Genomic DNA, 14,350 nt, shown 5'->3' on the forward strand with positions numbered 1-14,350 from the left:
GAAGAAAATAGTATCATAAATCGTTGAAATAAACCGCGAACGCTAGTGGGATTCCTTCTCCACACATAGGTTGCGAAGAAATTCGCATAGAAATAGAATTACTCGCAGAAAACAGTTGGTTCCGATGCGTTCTACTTACATCGTGACGGACGTAACCCACATATTCGGTTACGCATAGAAAGAAGTTCGAAAAGAGCGTACACCAGAGAACGAAAGGTCAATTTGACCGGGTCAACATAATCCAATTACTTACTGCTTCTGAGCTAAGCTGGAGGCCGACAACGGAAGGTAGTGCAGCATACTATAGTCTGCCTGCACACTATTTCTCGTTCCGTGCCGTACCAAGCGCATGAATCATCCGCTGTGGTAAACAGATATCTCTCACACTTCTGTTCACTCCCACCTGCCGCCGTGCCATAAAGGGTGCCCCACATCGAATTGCATCACTAAAAATTACCTATTGGGTATTTTCTCTTAAACATTTGGGTAGAAGTAGTTTAGAGTGTATTGTTTACACTGTATTTGTATCGCTGTCAGTTTTCGAAAATTTTACTTCACCTGAAGATCAACGTTGCGAGTTGATTTTGTGCAAGCACATGGAAGGTCCTCAACACTCTAATCAGGATATCGGGAAACAACTCGAAATCGTGCAGTCAACGGTGAGCCGTGTGATGAAATATTACTACGAAACTCTGAACTTCCTGAGCCGAGCGGTTAGAGTTCGCGGCTACCAAGCAAAGCCATGCTGCAGGTGTCTGGGTTCGGTTCCCAGTTGGATCTTTTCGGAGTCCCAGGATCTTTTCGTAATGGAAATTTCCTTGACTTCCCTGGGCATAGAGTATCATCGTACTTGCCACACGATATACGAATGCGAAAATGGCAACTTTGGGAAAGTAACTCTCAGTTAATAACTGTGGAAGTGCTCAAGCTGAGAAGCAGGCTCTGTCCCAGTGAGGACGTGAGGAGAAGAAGAAGAGTCACTTTTGTACCCAAGAACATGAACATGCTAATGGGTTATATTTTATTGTCTGAAAGTTTGAAAAGGATCTTTCAACTAGGTAATTTTCTACAACGTTTTTTTGTGATGCAATTCAGTGTGGGACACCCTTTAGTATCCAACTAACGATACGCTGTACCGGAGATGCTGAATGTTTCCGACAACGCAGAAAAGGCGAACGGCAAAGCAGAGGAAAAACGGTAATTTTATTAACGAGGTTTTCCACCTGGATAGGGTTGTCAGCATTCGAAACATATGGAATCTTACGAAGGATACTGCCACTGGAACTACCCTAAACCACGGAAGAAGATTCATCTTCTTTGCATAATTTTAATACCTCATTAAACAGACGGAAATCGGGAAGGCTAATGAAAGTATCAGTACCAGATTTCATTCGACACCTTGAAATGATACGAGGCTATAATCCGAACAAGAGCTTTTCCGCTGTCGGTAGATTCCCAAGTGTGAACGCATATAGAGAAGTATAGCAGAATATTGATTGACACGTAATTTTATGCACTGTGGAAAGCGTATTGTCGTCGGCCTCGTTGGATACAATCCAAATCATCCGAATACATAACTATGTATTTATTGGATGAATCACAACAACAGCTACGTATAACAATGGTTATTAGGAGGCTGTCAGCTGCTGGTGCATTGCAGATAAGCTTTAAACCTTTAAACGGTCATAGCTGCAACAGCCCGAATAATCGTTGCCGTCCGTCCGCTATGCAATAAATGGGTAAAGCGTGAAGCGCTAGTACATATCCAAACAATGGTGATTGCAGTGAAGAAAATTTAAAGCGTGAAATTACGAATCTTAGCCTTGAGGTAGTATTCATGGCTACATAGAAAAGCCACGCGAAAAGTATCTGTGTTCAATACCTAGTGACCTGCTCAACTATAAGATAGTTATTTGGACGATTTTTGTCAAGCTATTGCATTTTTTTCTAGATCTTTATAAATTCACTAGAAATAACGATTCGAATGTATTTTTATTTATTTTGGTTTATAACATCGGTAGTAAATTACCAAGGATCTTATCTGCCAAAAAATTTTATAAGAATTGAGCTGAGCATCCACTTAAAAGCCGCCAGAGAAACATCAATAAAAATGTACCAAGGATCTTGTACGAAATCATCAACCGGAATTTGACAAAATCCAAATTATTAGCCTCTTTCAAAGGAAAGGTAACTGCAAAGGTAACATTACAGCATCCAGAGAAATTACCATAAATTCTCTATGGCAAACTTGGGATTTGAAGGCAATTTTAAAATTCACAGCGATCAGATTATTCACGAATAAATGAGCGATGAAAATCCTTTGAATAAGGCCAGAAATCTCTGGATTTCACTACGATTCCACCTTAATATAAGGAATTTCCTTTTCAACCAAAATACATAGATTCCGTTGGGATCTTGTTTTGATTCGTCTAGGTAACGCTGAATGCCGCTAGGAAGACAACCAAAGCTGCAAGGAAGCTCCAGTTCGGCTAAACATCTCAAGAACAGTTTGGAGATTTTAAAGAACCCACAAGTTTTTGGTTAAAAATCGTTAAGATCCCACTAGGAATCGCACGAAACTCCCTGTATTCCATGGAGGTTAAAGCTTTTACTAAGAATTATTTTATTCCACTTGATTCTCCGAATGCTGTTGACATTTTTCATGAATTAGTTTGTAATCTCGTGAATACCACTAGGGATTTCCAGATTTGTTTTTTGGGAAACTCTCAAGGTACCGCTTAAAATTCTCAATCAATCCACGAATGTGGAATTTACGCATACGCCGAAAATGCTCGAATGAACATTTTTTTAAGGCTTAAGAATCCAATATTCAATCATTAGCAATCATCATAAATTAAAAACTGAAAAAATCTTTTGATAAATTTTGGATCAAATTCCCCTAGAACTTCAAAAAGAAATTGTGGAAGACAATTTGAAAAAAACAAACGAGGTAAAAATATATTTTGGAAATCTGTCAAAATTCCTCAAATTCTTGGAAGGTTTTTTTTAAGGATCTCTTTGCAATGCTTCTACGAAGAACTAGAGAAAACTCTTGAAATTTAATCTGATGGAATCGCTGAGAAGTTTCTGAAAAAAATAACTGCACGAATCCAAGAAGGACTACTTGGAAAAATTGAAACCAAAAGGATTCCCAATTGAGCGGTTCCACGCCAAATCGGTAAACGATGAAACTCGACTACCTTGTATTCAAATGGAATTTTGCACATAGTTTCGATATAATAGAATAAGTTTTTTCCACTGGTGGAGAGACCATTTAAAATCAAGAGTAACTTCTGATAAGGGCGCGTAAGTACTTTTAGCATCACCATCTAAAAAAAATGTACCTCGGAAACCGTTTGTTATAGAGAAAAAGTGTCTGAGGAGGGATGGTAGACAATCAAATAGGCTTTGTAAAAAAAAATATACAGTCATCTCTCCCTTACTCGATATTGAAGGGACCATCGAGTTAGGGAGGTATCGACATACAGAACACAAATTTTTCAATTTTTGAAATTTTGATTATTTCGACAAAGTACATCCAAAATAGTAAATTCAATGTGAAAAATAGTAAATTTTTAGTACATTTAGCTACGTGACACTTTTTGCATAGTCTTCAAAAATTCAATTTTTGGAGTTCTTTTTGTTCTTTCGACGTTGACGCTTGCTCCTGGGCAGTGCGTCAAGAAAGCCCGAGCAGTCTTCAGTTGTTTTGCCTCTCAGGTCGCGCGCCAATTTTCTCTGAGTGCTTTTATATAGCCGAGCAAACGAGTGAGGCTGAAAGTGGATTGTTGCTGCTCAAGGATGACGGATCAATTGGTGAGCTCGTTTCATGCTACTATTCTAATCTATGAAATAAGTTTGACTGCACCTTTAATCTTTACAACGGTGAGACGTCAATATGATTTTCCAACAAACTATGAAAGGTTCGTCACTGTGAGTGTCGACATAAACTCTGATTAATAAATCTATTATGTCTACTTATTTTTTCAAACACCTTTTTCCTTTTACCTTCATTTTTGTAATTAAAAATACTTTGAATGGTTCGACACTACGAGTGTAGACTTGCGAAAGGTTCACTTTATTCAACAAACTTTGAAAAGTTCGTCACGTCAAGTGTCGGCATAATTTTTCTCTATATACATATTGTTCGTATCAAATGAAAATATCATATTTACATATAAGCATGTTTATATCTCACCAATAATTATTTATCATGGTCTAATCGCTTATCAAAGTGAATCCTGTGACCCAACGATCCTCCCCATTAACAAATATCCCTCCCAGTAACCTTTGTGGAGATGCAGAGGCAAACACGGTCTCCAAATAGCAAAGGTTACACACTAACATTCCTTCCCCCAATCCCACCTGACTGCAAGGACGTGGCCGGCGCCGTTATTGACCATGTATAAATAGAGGCACTGAATTATGCACACTGATGAAGATTATGTCCAATCCCAGCCGATCTTCTAGTTGATTCTTTGTGCATTTTCACTGACTTCGGTCAATCACGGAATAGCAACCATTGATATGTGTAGTCAGTCTAAGCTAAGCTAAGCTAAGCTAAGCTAAGTCTTCAAAAATTCAATTTTTGATCACCCTAAAATGACATGTCAACCTTCATTTTACTATCACTATAATCATAATTATCAAATTTATGAAATTTATTAACATTTGAAGAATATTTGAAAATTTTCATAGAAATATCGAGTTAGAGAGGTAAACTTGTATAGTAAATTGAAACAGATCGCATCGAGTTAAGGAACATCGAGTTAGAGAGGTATTGACTTACAGAGGGATCAAAGTATGCTATATTGAAGGGACCGCGCATTCCATCGAGTTAGGGGAAATATCGAGATACAGAATATCGAGTAAGGGAGAGTTAACTGTACACTGAAAAAAATACTTTTATTTTCATGAAAAAATCGAAATTAAACCTTAAAACACAAATTGCAAGGGGCTCAGATAGCCGTAGCGGTAAACGCGCAGCTATTCAGCAAGACCAAGCTGAGGGTCGTGGGTTCGAATCCCACCGGTCGAGGATCTTTCCGGGTTGGAAATTTTCTCGACTTCCCAGGGCATAAAGTATCTTCGTACCTGCCACACGATATACACATGCAAAAATGGTTATTGGCATAGTAAGCTCTCAGTTAATAACTGTGGAAGTGCTCATAAGAACACTAAGCTGAGAAGCAGGCTTTGTCCCAGTGGGGACGTAACGCCAGAAAGAAGAAGAAGAAGAACAAATAGCAAAAAATAGGTATCTTCGATTTTTTTCAATTTTTTTCTGTAAAATTTCAATGTAAAACCAGATGTTTTAAGCACAATTTCAACATGGTGCAATCTAAAATAAAAAAGTTTTTCTAAGAGCAACTTTTGGTGCATTTCTGAAAATTCAATTTCTGACCGTAGAAAAGACGTTTTGATGCTGTAATATGATTCTTCACCCAAAAACAATTCAAAATGCTAATAACAATGATCTTCCTAAAACTAGCCGTTTTCTAGATATTTAGGATTCAATTATATTAATATCATAAAACTTAAGAAAATACGCCCGTTTCATAAGTTACTCCAGATGCTCCACCAACAATGTTACGTTTATCTCTTTCCACATTAATATCCCATGTTTTTTTGTGGGCTTCGTAGCCGTGTGGTAAGTGTCACCGAGGCATTTAGCCCCATCGTGCTAAGGAGTGTGGGTTCGATTCCCGCCTCAGGCCGAAAAACTTTTCGAGAGGAATGTTTTCCGACTGTGCCATTGGGCGTTGCATGCTAGTCCGTTGTCTAGTGTGGTGCTTCCTTCAAAGGGCAAATAGCCCACTGGAAGCATTAACGTGTAGTGTCTTTAAGGGCAGTTTCAACATGGTGCAATATAAAATAAAAGTTTTTCTAAGGGCAACTTTTGGTGTATTTCTGAAAATTCAATTTCTGGTTATAGAAAAGGTGTTTTGATGCTGCAATATGATTCTTTATCAAAAACAATTCAAAATTCTAATATCAATGATCTTTCTATAAGTAACCGCTTCAAGATATTTGGGATTGAATTATATTAATATCATAAAACTTAAGAAAATACGCCCGTTTCTTGCATTATTCCAGATGCTCCATCAACAATGTTACGTTAATCTCTTCCCACATTATTGGGTATTTTGTTCACCACTGGACTGCGTAGTCAGTTTTCATAAGTGCGAGAATGTAAATAAAAGTGCGATCCTGCATCAAATCTTGTTGGTGTCTTCAGCGCACTTACTCTACGATTTATAATGAATGAGTGCGCTGAAGACATCAACAAGATTAGATGCAGAATCGCATTTTTATTTTCCTTCCCTCACTTATAAAAACTAACTGCGGAGTCCAGTGGTGAATGAAATGCGCAATAATATCCCATCAACTTTATCTTTGACACTTACACAAATAAACGAATTGTTGAGAAGTAACAATAACATTATGTAACAATATTATTAGCCGCCACCAATCCCTCCAAAATGATCCGTCAAACAAACCAAGACAAATACGGAGGCAATGAAAACAATAGTGAGCTTATTGAACGAAATAACTTTTTGTGCCACATGTCCAACAGATGGCGGTAGTGTGAAATGTCAAACACGAAGGAAAGCGACGCGCGCGCCTCTGGTTGTGAACTTGACAACTGTTGTATTTTAAACTGATCGTTAAATTCGTGGGCGATGGAAATTTATCCAGTGTTACGTCTGTTTGTCTGTGGTAATACTTATATTAATTCTCAACAATATTCCAACAATCATCCTGTGTCTTTCGAACAGTTCATCCAACCGTCTAAATGTCAAAGAAAAAGTAGATGGGATATTAATGTGGGAAGAGATTAACGTAACATTGTTGATGGAGCATCTGGAATAATGTTAGAAACGGGCGTATTTCCTTAAGTTTTATGATATTAATATAATTCAATCCCAAATATCTTGAAGCGGTAACTAATAGGAAGATCATTGATATTAGAATTTTGAATTGTTTTTGGATAAAAAGATAGATTTCAAGAAGAATATTTACAATAACTAAAATCATTCTTGAACCCTGGAGTTGTTTGCAAAGGAACACTGGGGAAACTCCGGAAGGAATTTCTCAATGTATCCTTGGGAAAAAACTACTTGGAGGTCTCCTCAGTAAAATTCTTGGAAACCTTGAAATTCTTGAAATTCCTGGAATTATTCCTATAGGGTTTCTTAAAGAATCCTATAAAAAAATCAGAGTGGAGTTTTGACGAAATCTCTGATGCAATTTCTTAAAAAAAAAATCCAATGATTTCAATAGTTGTTCAAGAGATAATTACTTACTTGCAGGGGTTGAATTTTGAGAAAATTGAGAGTATCTCCCACTAATCGCTCTCTGTAAAAATCATGATCTGCAGAACATCATGAGAATCTGTGCATTGTCTACTTCTACAGCCCTGATTGGATCGGGGGGTGCATGATAAAAGCCATCTAAACAAGCTCCAAACCTAGGGGGCACTATTTCTATACGATGTTCGGGGTTGTTTATAACGCCAGCAAGGTGAATAAGCGAAAAATATGTGGTTTTTCATCGGGCTCTCGTTCGCAGCTGCTATTTATTAGAGATGGTCGGGTTCGGGTTTGAAAGTTTTAAATTTTTCGGGTTCTGGTCGGGTTCGGGCTTGAAAAAATTCGGATTATTATTAATTCCCCAGAATGGAACAGTCCCAGAAATTCATTCCCCAGAATGTGACAATCCCCAGAATCGTTTTTATTCATTTTCAAAGTATGAAAAAATAAAATAAATTTACAATTTTCTTTTTAATTTTCAGCAAAAAAAAAGTAGTTCAGTCGAAACATACCGTTTAAAAATTGAGTGTTTACGTGCTTTGTCTCGTTTTTAGTCTAGATTTATGCAATTCCTTGAATGCTGTCTTGTAATCCTTTGTCAGCTTAGCGTTAGATAGTTTGTTTCAGTTTTTGTTTTGTTCAATAATTCTTTATTCACTCGTTTTATACTTATGACACACTGGTGGTATATGTACCACAGTGATACCTCCATGAGTCGATGTTCCATGACTCTATATCGACTCATGGAACCGTACTAAAAACAAAATTTCATGGTTACTATGATGGTCCCTAGAAGCAGCTTTCCAAAGGATTGCTGTTCCATGACTCGATATTTCCTTCAGTCCATGGTCCCTTCAATGTCAACTCATGGAGGTTTCACTGTATGATACAATTATCATGAAATTACAGTCATCTCTCCCTTACTCGATATTGAAGGGACCATCGAGTTAGGGAGGTATCGAGTTACAGAACACAAAAGCAGTGCAACTGCGTTCCAAGGGACCATCGAGTTAGCCATGAAAACCAACTTTTACTATGGTTCTCTAACTCGATATCGAGATACGGAATATCGAGTAAGGGAGAGTTAACTGTAGTTTCATATCGATAATTATCTTCAATCAAGTCAACCTTGGAATAATTTTCTTGACAACTTTTACCATGGAATACTAGATATACTAGATAACTGTCCAAGGTATTACACAACATTCAGCCTGCAAATATCTCATACAGACTGTTCTTCTTGAAGTGCTTTGAGAATCGCATTTGTGTTTTATAAAAAAACAAGTAGAATTTACTGTGGATGCCTTATATGGAATTTATGGAACGCGATAAATCATCTAAGGGGCCGTCCATAAACCACTTGGCCCATACAAATTTCAAGATGTTTATACGGACAAAAAACCACTAGGGGAAAAGAGTGGGGTGCCTTGAAAATAAAAAAAAATACCACATCGACAGTCCCTAATGTATTGCTGTTTGCGTTTGACGTGCAAACCCTGGCTAACTGGGCTTCAAATGCGGTAACACAAAGCAATCAAAGCAACCATGTTCTTTATTACCGCCAACCTAGCAGAGAAAATCAAATTTTGACTTCGCCTTCCTTATGAAAAATCTTTCCGCGTTTGGTGTTCCCGCATTTGATATTTGCGTTTCAAACGCACACTGCAATACTCTGAATCTTTTGTAGGAGACAGTTTTTGTCTAAATGGTCTTATGTTTTGCATTTTAACAAAGTTATGAAAAACTACAAATATGTTCTTCATAACTTCAAAATCTTCAAGATAGTATTAGTATAAACTTTCTCTTACTCAATATTCCGTATCTCGATATCAAGTTAGATAAACATACTAAATGCTAGCCATGAAAAGCTACCTCGATGGTCCCTTGGATCGCATTTGCACTGGTTTTGTGTTCTGTAACTCGATACCTCCCTTAGACGATGGTCCCTTTAATATCTAATTATGGAAAGTTGACTGTATCAAAATCTTTTGTTTTCAAATTTTGCTTGAAAAACACCTTTCCGCGTAAATCTGCTGGGTGGACCACTGTGTAAGGCCACCCACTCGGAGGTGATACATTTCAAATGTATTATTCAAGAATTCAACAACAAATTCTCATAATCTGCTAATCTGCTAATATCAACGCACCCAAGAATTCAACAACAAATTCTCATAATTGAAAAAATACAACGAGTCAAAGTACAAGTGTTATCCAACATTCTATTATAATATATGCAGTTTGATCCTTTCTCACCCCCAACGATGGTATTATGAAATAACCGTACGAAGAGAACGGATTAAAGTTACAATTTAAGAAGCATTGAGGCAATATATAAGCTACACTTTGGCTCCATGATTTTTACCCTGTATAATAATCACAGTGCTTTTAGTGAGTCACTTTTTAGTGACTTGGTCACTATTTTAGGCCAGAGTCATTATTCGCAACAAAAAGTCACTATTTTGGTGATGATAAAGAATAAAATATGGAGTAGATTTTAAATTGAAATTGTCAAGAAACTCCTGGGATTTTAGTAGAAATTTGTGATATGAATTGAGGCATTTTAGATAAGACCTGAGGCTGAATTGAAAAAATGTGTCGAAAAAGCCTAATGTAGCCCCTATTGCATCAATTGCATTCGCATCTTACAAAATCTTAATATAATATGCCAATGCTATTCTAAGAGTAAATTTTAGATATTATTTCCAGATCTTTAATCGCTTATATCTATGAAGTTATCACTTTTAGCTATCTATATCAGAATTTTCTATTATTACGCTTTTTTTACCTGCTCGGAAATAAAAAAAGAGAAGTCTTTAAAATTACTATAATTAATCACATTTTAAATATACTATCCATTACTATAATAAACGTATTTTCATGCCCGTGTTTGAAATAATGTTTATAGTTTTGAAGTTACTATTTAGTAACATTTCACTAAAGTCACTATTATTTTGCTGCCTGGTCGCTACCAGCCCTGTACTCGGTCTTCTGCGGTTTCCGAACATCATATTCCTCAACATGACAAATAATGACTCTTGATCCCATATATGTGATTGCAATCTCACATTCATTTAGAGATCTAAAATACATTCCCGTGTGAACGTTCTCGACGAAATCCTGTGAATCCAATCTCGGCCAAGAATCACGATCTTCTTCATTCGTAGCTGCTGCTTTCGTTCATTTTCCTGGTTCATTTTGTTGTCAATTCATCTGGACTCATACCCAGTTATGTTTAATTGTAGAGATATCGTGGGACTGTGAATGAATGAATTATAAATGTCAAAGTAAGGAACAGAGTTGCCAAGAATAAAGTGAGTGAATGAATTTTCCCATCCTTGCTCTGAAGCAGTAATCAAAATCTTAGGCAGAAAACGCCTTTCTAACATACGTTATACAATATTTTATTATTAACTTTGGTACAAGCTGTTGGAAAAATTAATTGCTTTGTTGTTTTCATGGATTATTCTACTTTCTTTTAAAAAATTCTCAAAACAAATTGATGTAATTTGTTTTGTTGCTTTCATAGCATATTATCCCTTCTTTTGAACATTGATCTTTCTTTCTAGGTTTATTGTCTTCGTCTTATCAAGAATAATTAAACCGAATTTTATAGGTCTTTCAATTTAAACTGAGAAATTTGCAGGAAAATTGCCCAGGGGGTCCAACATATATTGGTTACCCTACATAAGAGAAGTACACTTCTCTTCTATGAAGATCTTTAGAAGATTTGCAACAAAACGTAAAGGCACTAAGTATAAAAGCCTGTGTGTACTTGGGTGGCCCATATTGATCAGACTACAAAAATCTTTAAATCCATTCTCCAAATTTGCTTTTGGAGGTCCAAGAAACTACTGTGAAAATTTGAGCGGAATCCATCAACTCTAAGGATTAGCCCCTCCTTAGTTTGAGTTGACGGATTCCACTCTAATTTTCAGAGTAGCTCCTGGGGTTCCCAATGAACCAATTTGGGGTGTAACTAACTTGAGATTTTTTTCATGTTGATATTTTCCATATAGGAATAGACCATCGTATTAGGAATATGACTTGTTTTGTATAAATTCTAGTTAAATGCTGTTGTAAAGGAAAAGCTTTCATTTTCGACCTACATGAATTGTACCAATTTTCAGATTTTTATGCAAAGTATACGCCAAAATCGTCTGGATGGCGCAAGAACTAATGCTAGGTCGAAAATTAGTTCTCTATTCTATCGATGTTCATTTACCTGGATTTTAGCAGTCCTAGTATCTTTCATTTTTTTCTGGGGAATAGATTTTTGGGAAATCTTCCATTCTGGGGAATGGGTTTCTGGGAAATGTCGTACAATTACCCCCATATTTTCAACAATTGACAACTGTGAATCGTCTAGTACACGACACTGAAAACGGCCTTACAGTTGAGGTCGAAATACGCGTATCTGTCAAAGAATACAAACTCTAGTGGAATTAAATGGTATAGTACTAAATTCGGTTCTTTCATCTACTTATAGGTATTCTACTAAACAGCTCGAAGATTTATTATCAACTGTGATTAGTTTTTTTTATTCTTTCGTTGAAATAAACTGTGCTGCTTGGGATTTTGCCTTAAATACCCACGAATCCGTTAAGAAATCTCAGGAATCCCATAACTTTGCCGAAATCTTACTGATAGTAAAGAAAATGATTATCTATTATATTCATGTAATAAGCGTGACAATCAAAAACACAGGTAGGTATCGAGAAAAAGGAAAGTTATCATGACAGATGTTTTCATTTTTATTTCGTTGTATTAAAGTTAGGTAACATTATGAAAAGTATTTAATTAACCAAATCAACATGATAAACATATTGTGAGTTCAACTTGTCATGAGAACTATGTGTGGAAGTTTTATTGAAATATTGAAGATTGTCAAAAGTGCATGATTTCAAGTTTTAGGAGATACTTGACAGTTGCTCTCCAACACCGTCTCTAAAGTCTTATGAGAGATTTATGATTGGGTTGAGGTAGATTTGAAGTATTACTGGTTTATAGAAATCACTTCAAGAATAGTATAAAATTTACATTGCAACTTGGGATATGTTACAACGCGCGGAGTAAAAGTCAGAACACATTTAGCAAGGATTTTGTGCAATTTTCCAGTTTTTTTTTTTTCTTTCAATTTTGCACTTTCCAATATAAACTTTAACGTTTTCGAATATTTTACTTTTTTATTATTGCTTGAGATTAATTATTCATGGAAGATTATGATTTTATTATGTTCTTCTTGAAAAGCAACAATGCTTATTTCTTTACTAGCAATTTAGCTAATGCTTAGGGAAAGTCGTGGATTATAGTTTGCCATTTATGTTTTAGTTTGTCTCCTCGATCTCCGTACTTTGGGGCTGTCCATTTATTACGTAAGACATTTTTCGGGGTTTTTTCTACAGAAACCCCCCTCCTCCGCCCTCCCCCCATGGTAAGATTTTTTGTATGAAAATTAAAAATAATTTGTATGGCACGTAAGAAATCTCAGAGCCTTCAAGCCCTGAAATTCAGCAAAAATTAAACCATGTATTACGGTTGTTAAGAAAATTTTCTGTTTTGCGGTAGCCGCCGAGTTCTACCGCAGCTGTCAAAGTTCTACCGCAGGCTTCGAAATCATTTTATCATTGAAGCAAACAATTCAATCATAGTATGCTTGAAAGAGAAAACGCTATGAAAAACACCAACAAACAACAATCATCAAGACGGTATCCAAGGTATTATTTAAGTCTACTGATGATTGACCAGTGCAAATCAGTGATGTGACAGCTGCGGTAGCTTTCCGTTGAACCGTAAAACGGAAAGTTTTCTCTGAAATTGCAATATTTAAAAGGAAATCTGCAGAAGTAATGACGATTTGCTTATCTTTAGCTAAAATTACAACTAATACAACTGTTTGCCAAAACTTTGCAAAAAAGCATGGTAACATTACTATTCAAAAATAATCGCACTCAACCATTTTTCGACATTCAAGGAACCCAATTCATCACACTGCACACAATTGCCATGAATGCAGTTTGCACCCCTTTTCTATAGAACCGGAACAAGCAACACCGTTTAACAGCTTGGCAAAAACACAAAACCAATTGCAATGATGGTACCGAATGGTAAGTGCGCTGATGTAATTGAACCCTACCGCACGTCATGTTCTGCAGATTCACCCACCAACCCACCCACAACGAGAATGGGTGAAAGGAGCTGACCGACCATATGGCAGATTTTCCACCCCCTCAGCTAACCATCACACGTGCCCGCGCGAAGACCGGTAGAAACCTCGTACAAATTTGCTGGAATACCATCGATTTGGTGTACATCACTCAGCAGTTGATAAAAACCGAAACGTTCGCTAATTTGCATAACTCACTAACCCGTCACATGGTAGAATCCAGGTTTTGCAGAACCCTTCCAACTTGTTGTGCATTGCATTGTATTTACAGGGGGGAAGCGAGTGCAAAGTTTCAGCGGAAAGTGCTAACACGAAATTATCGCTTCCAACCGAGGAAGAAAGCCGTGTGCAATGCATCTTGTCCCTCATCGATGCCTTGGGTTGTAAAACATTTCGCGGGTTGGAAACAAATCGTAAATCATAGGCGGTGATGGAAAGACGGAAAAAAATGAAACAAAATATCGAAACAAAAATAGGTATAATTACAATCGGAAATAGATACAATATGCGCTTAAAAACACACACAATAAGGCAAGCACGAAAGCAAAATGTGAACTACACAAATAAACACGCAAAGATCGGTTCGAGATAAACAAAAACAGAACGCGCGCTGATGAAGGGAGGATCTCGATCGGAAGAAAAACAAGACCACGTGCTGTTCCAAGAGAAAATACGATCATCACAGTAAGCGATGGACACATCAGATCGAGTGGAGGAGCGTACCGAAAAGTAGTCGCAAACATTTCAAACAATCTGAGAAATATAGAGTTGATCCCGTAAACAATTTCATTATTAAGAATACCATACAATGTACAGTCGCCTCTCCACATCTCGATATCGAAGGGACCATCGAGATAGGGAGAGATCGAGACAA

General features: G+C 36.8%; 1 protein-coding gene across 4 annotated transcripts in view; it reads right to left on the reverse strand.

Annotated features, from left to right (window-relative positions):
* LOC5566352 (neurexin-4) overlaps window positions 1-14,350 on the reverse strand; it is a 79,377-nt gene that overhangs the window by 41,581 nt on the left and 23,446 nt on the right. The gene's annotated exons all lie outside the window — the stretch shown is intronic.

The sequence above is a fragment of the Aedes aegypti genome, chromosome 2 (genome assembly GCF_002204515.2).
Source record: "Aedes aegypti strain LVP_AGWG chromosome 2, AaegL5.0 Primary Assembly, whole genome shotgun sequence".
Lineage (NCBI taxonomy): Eukaryota > Metazoa > Arthropoda > Insecta > Diptera > Culicidae > Aedes > Aedes aegypti.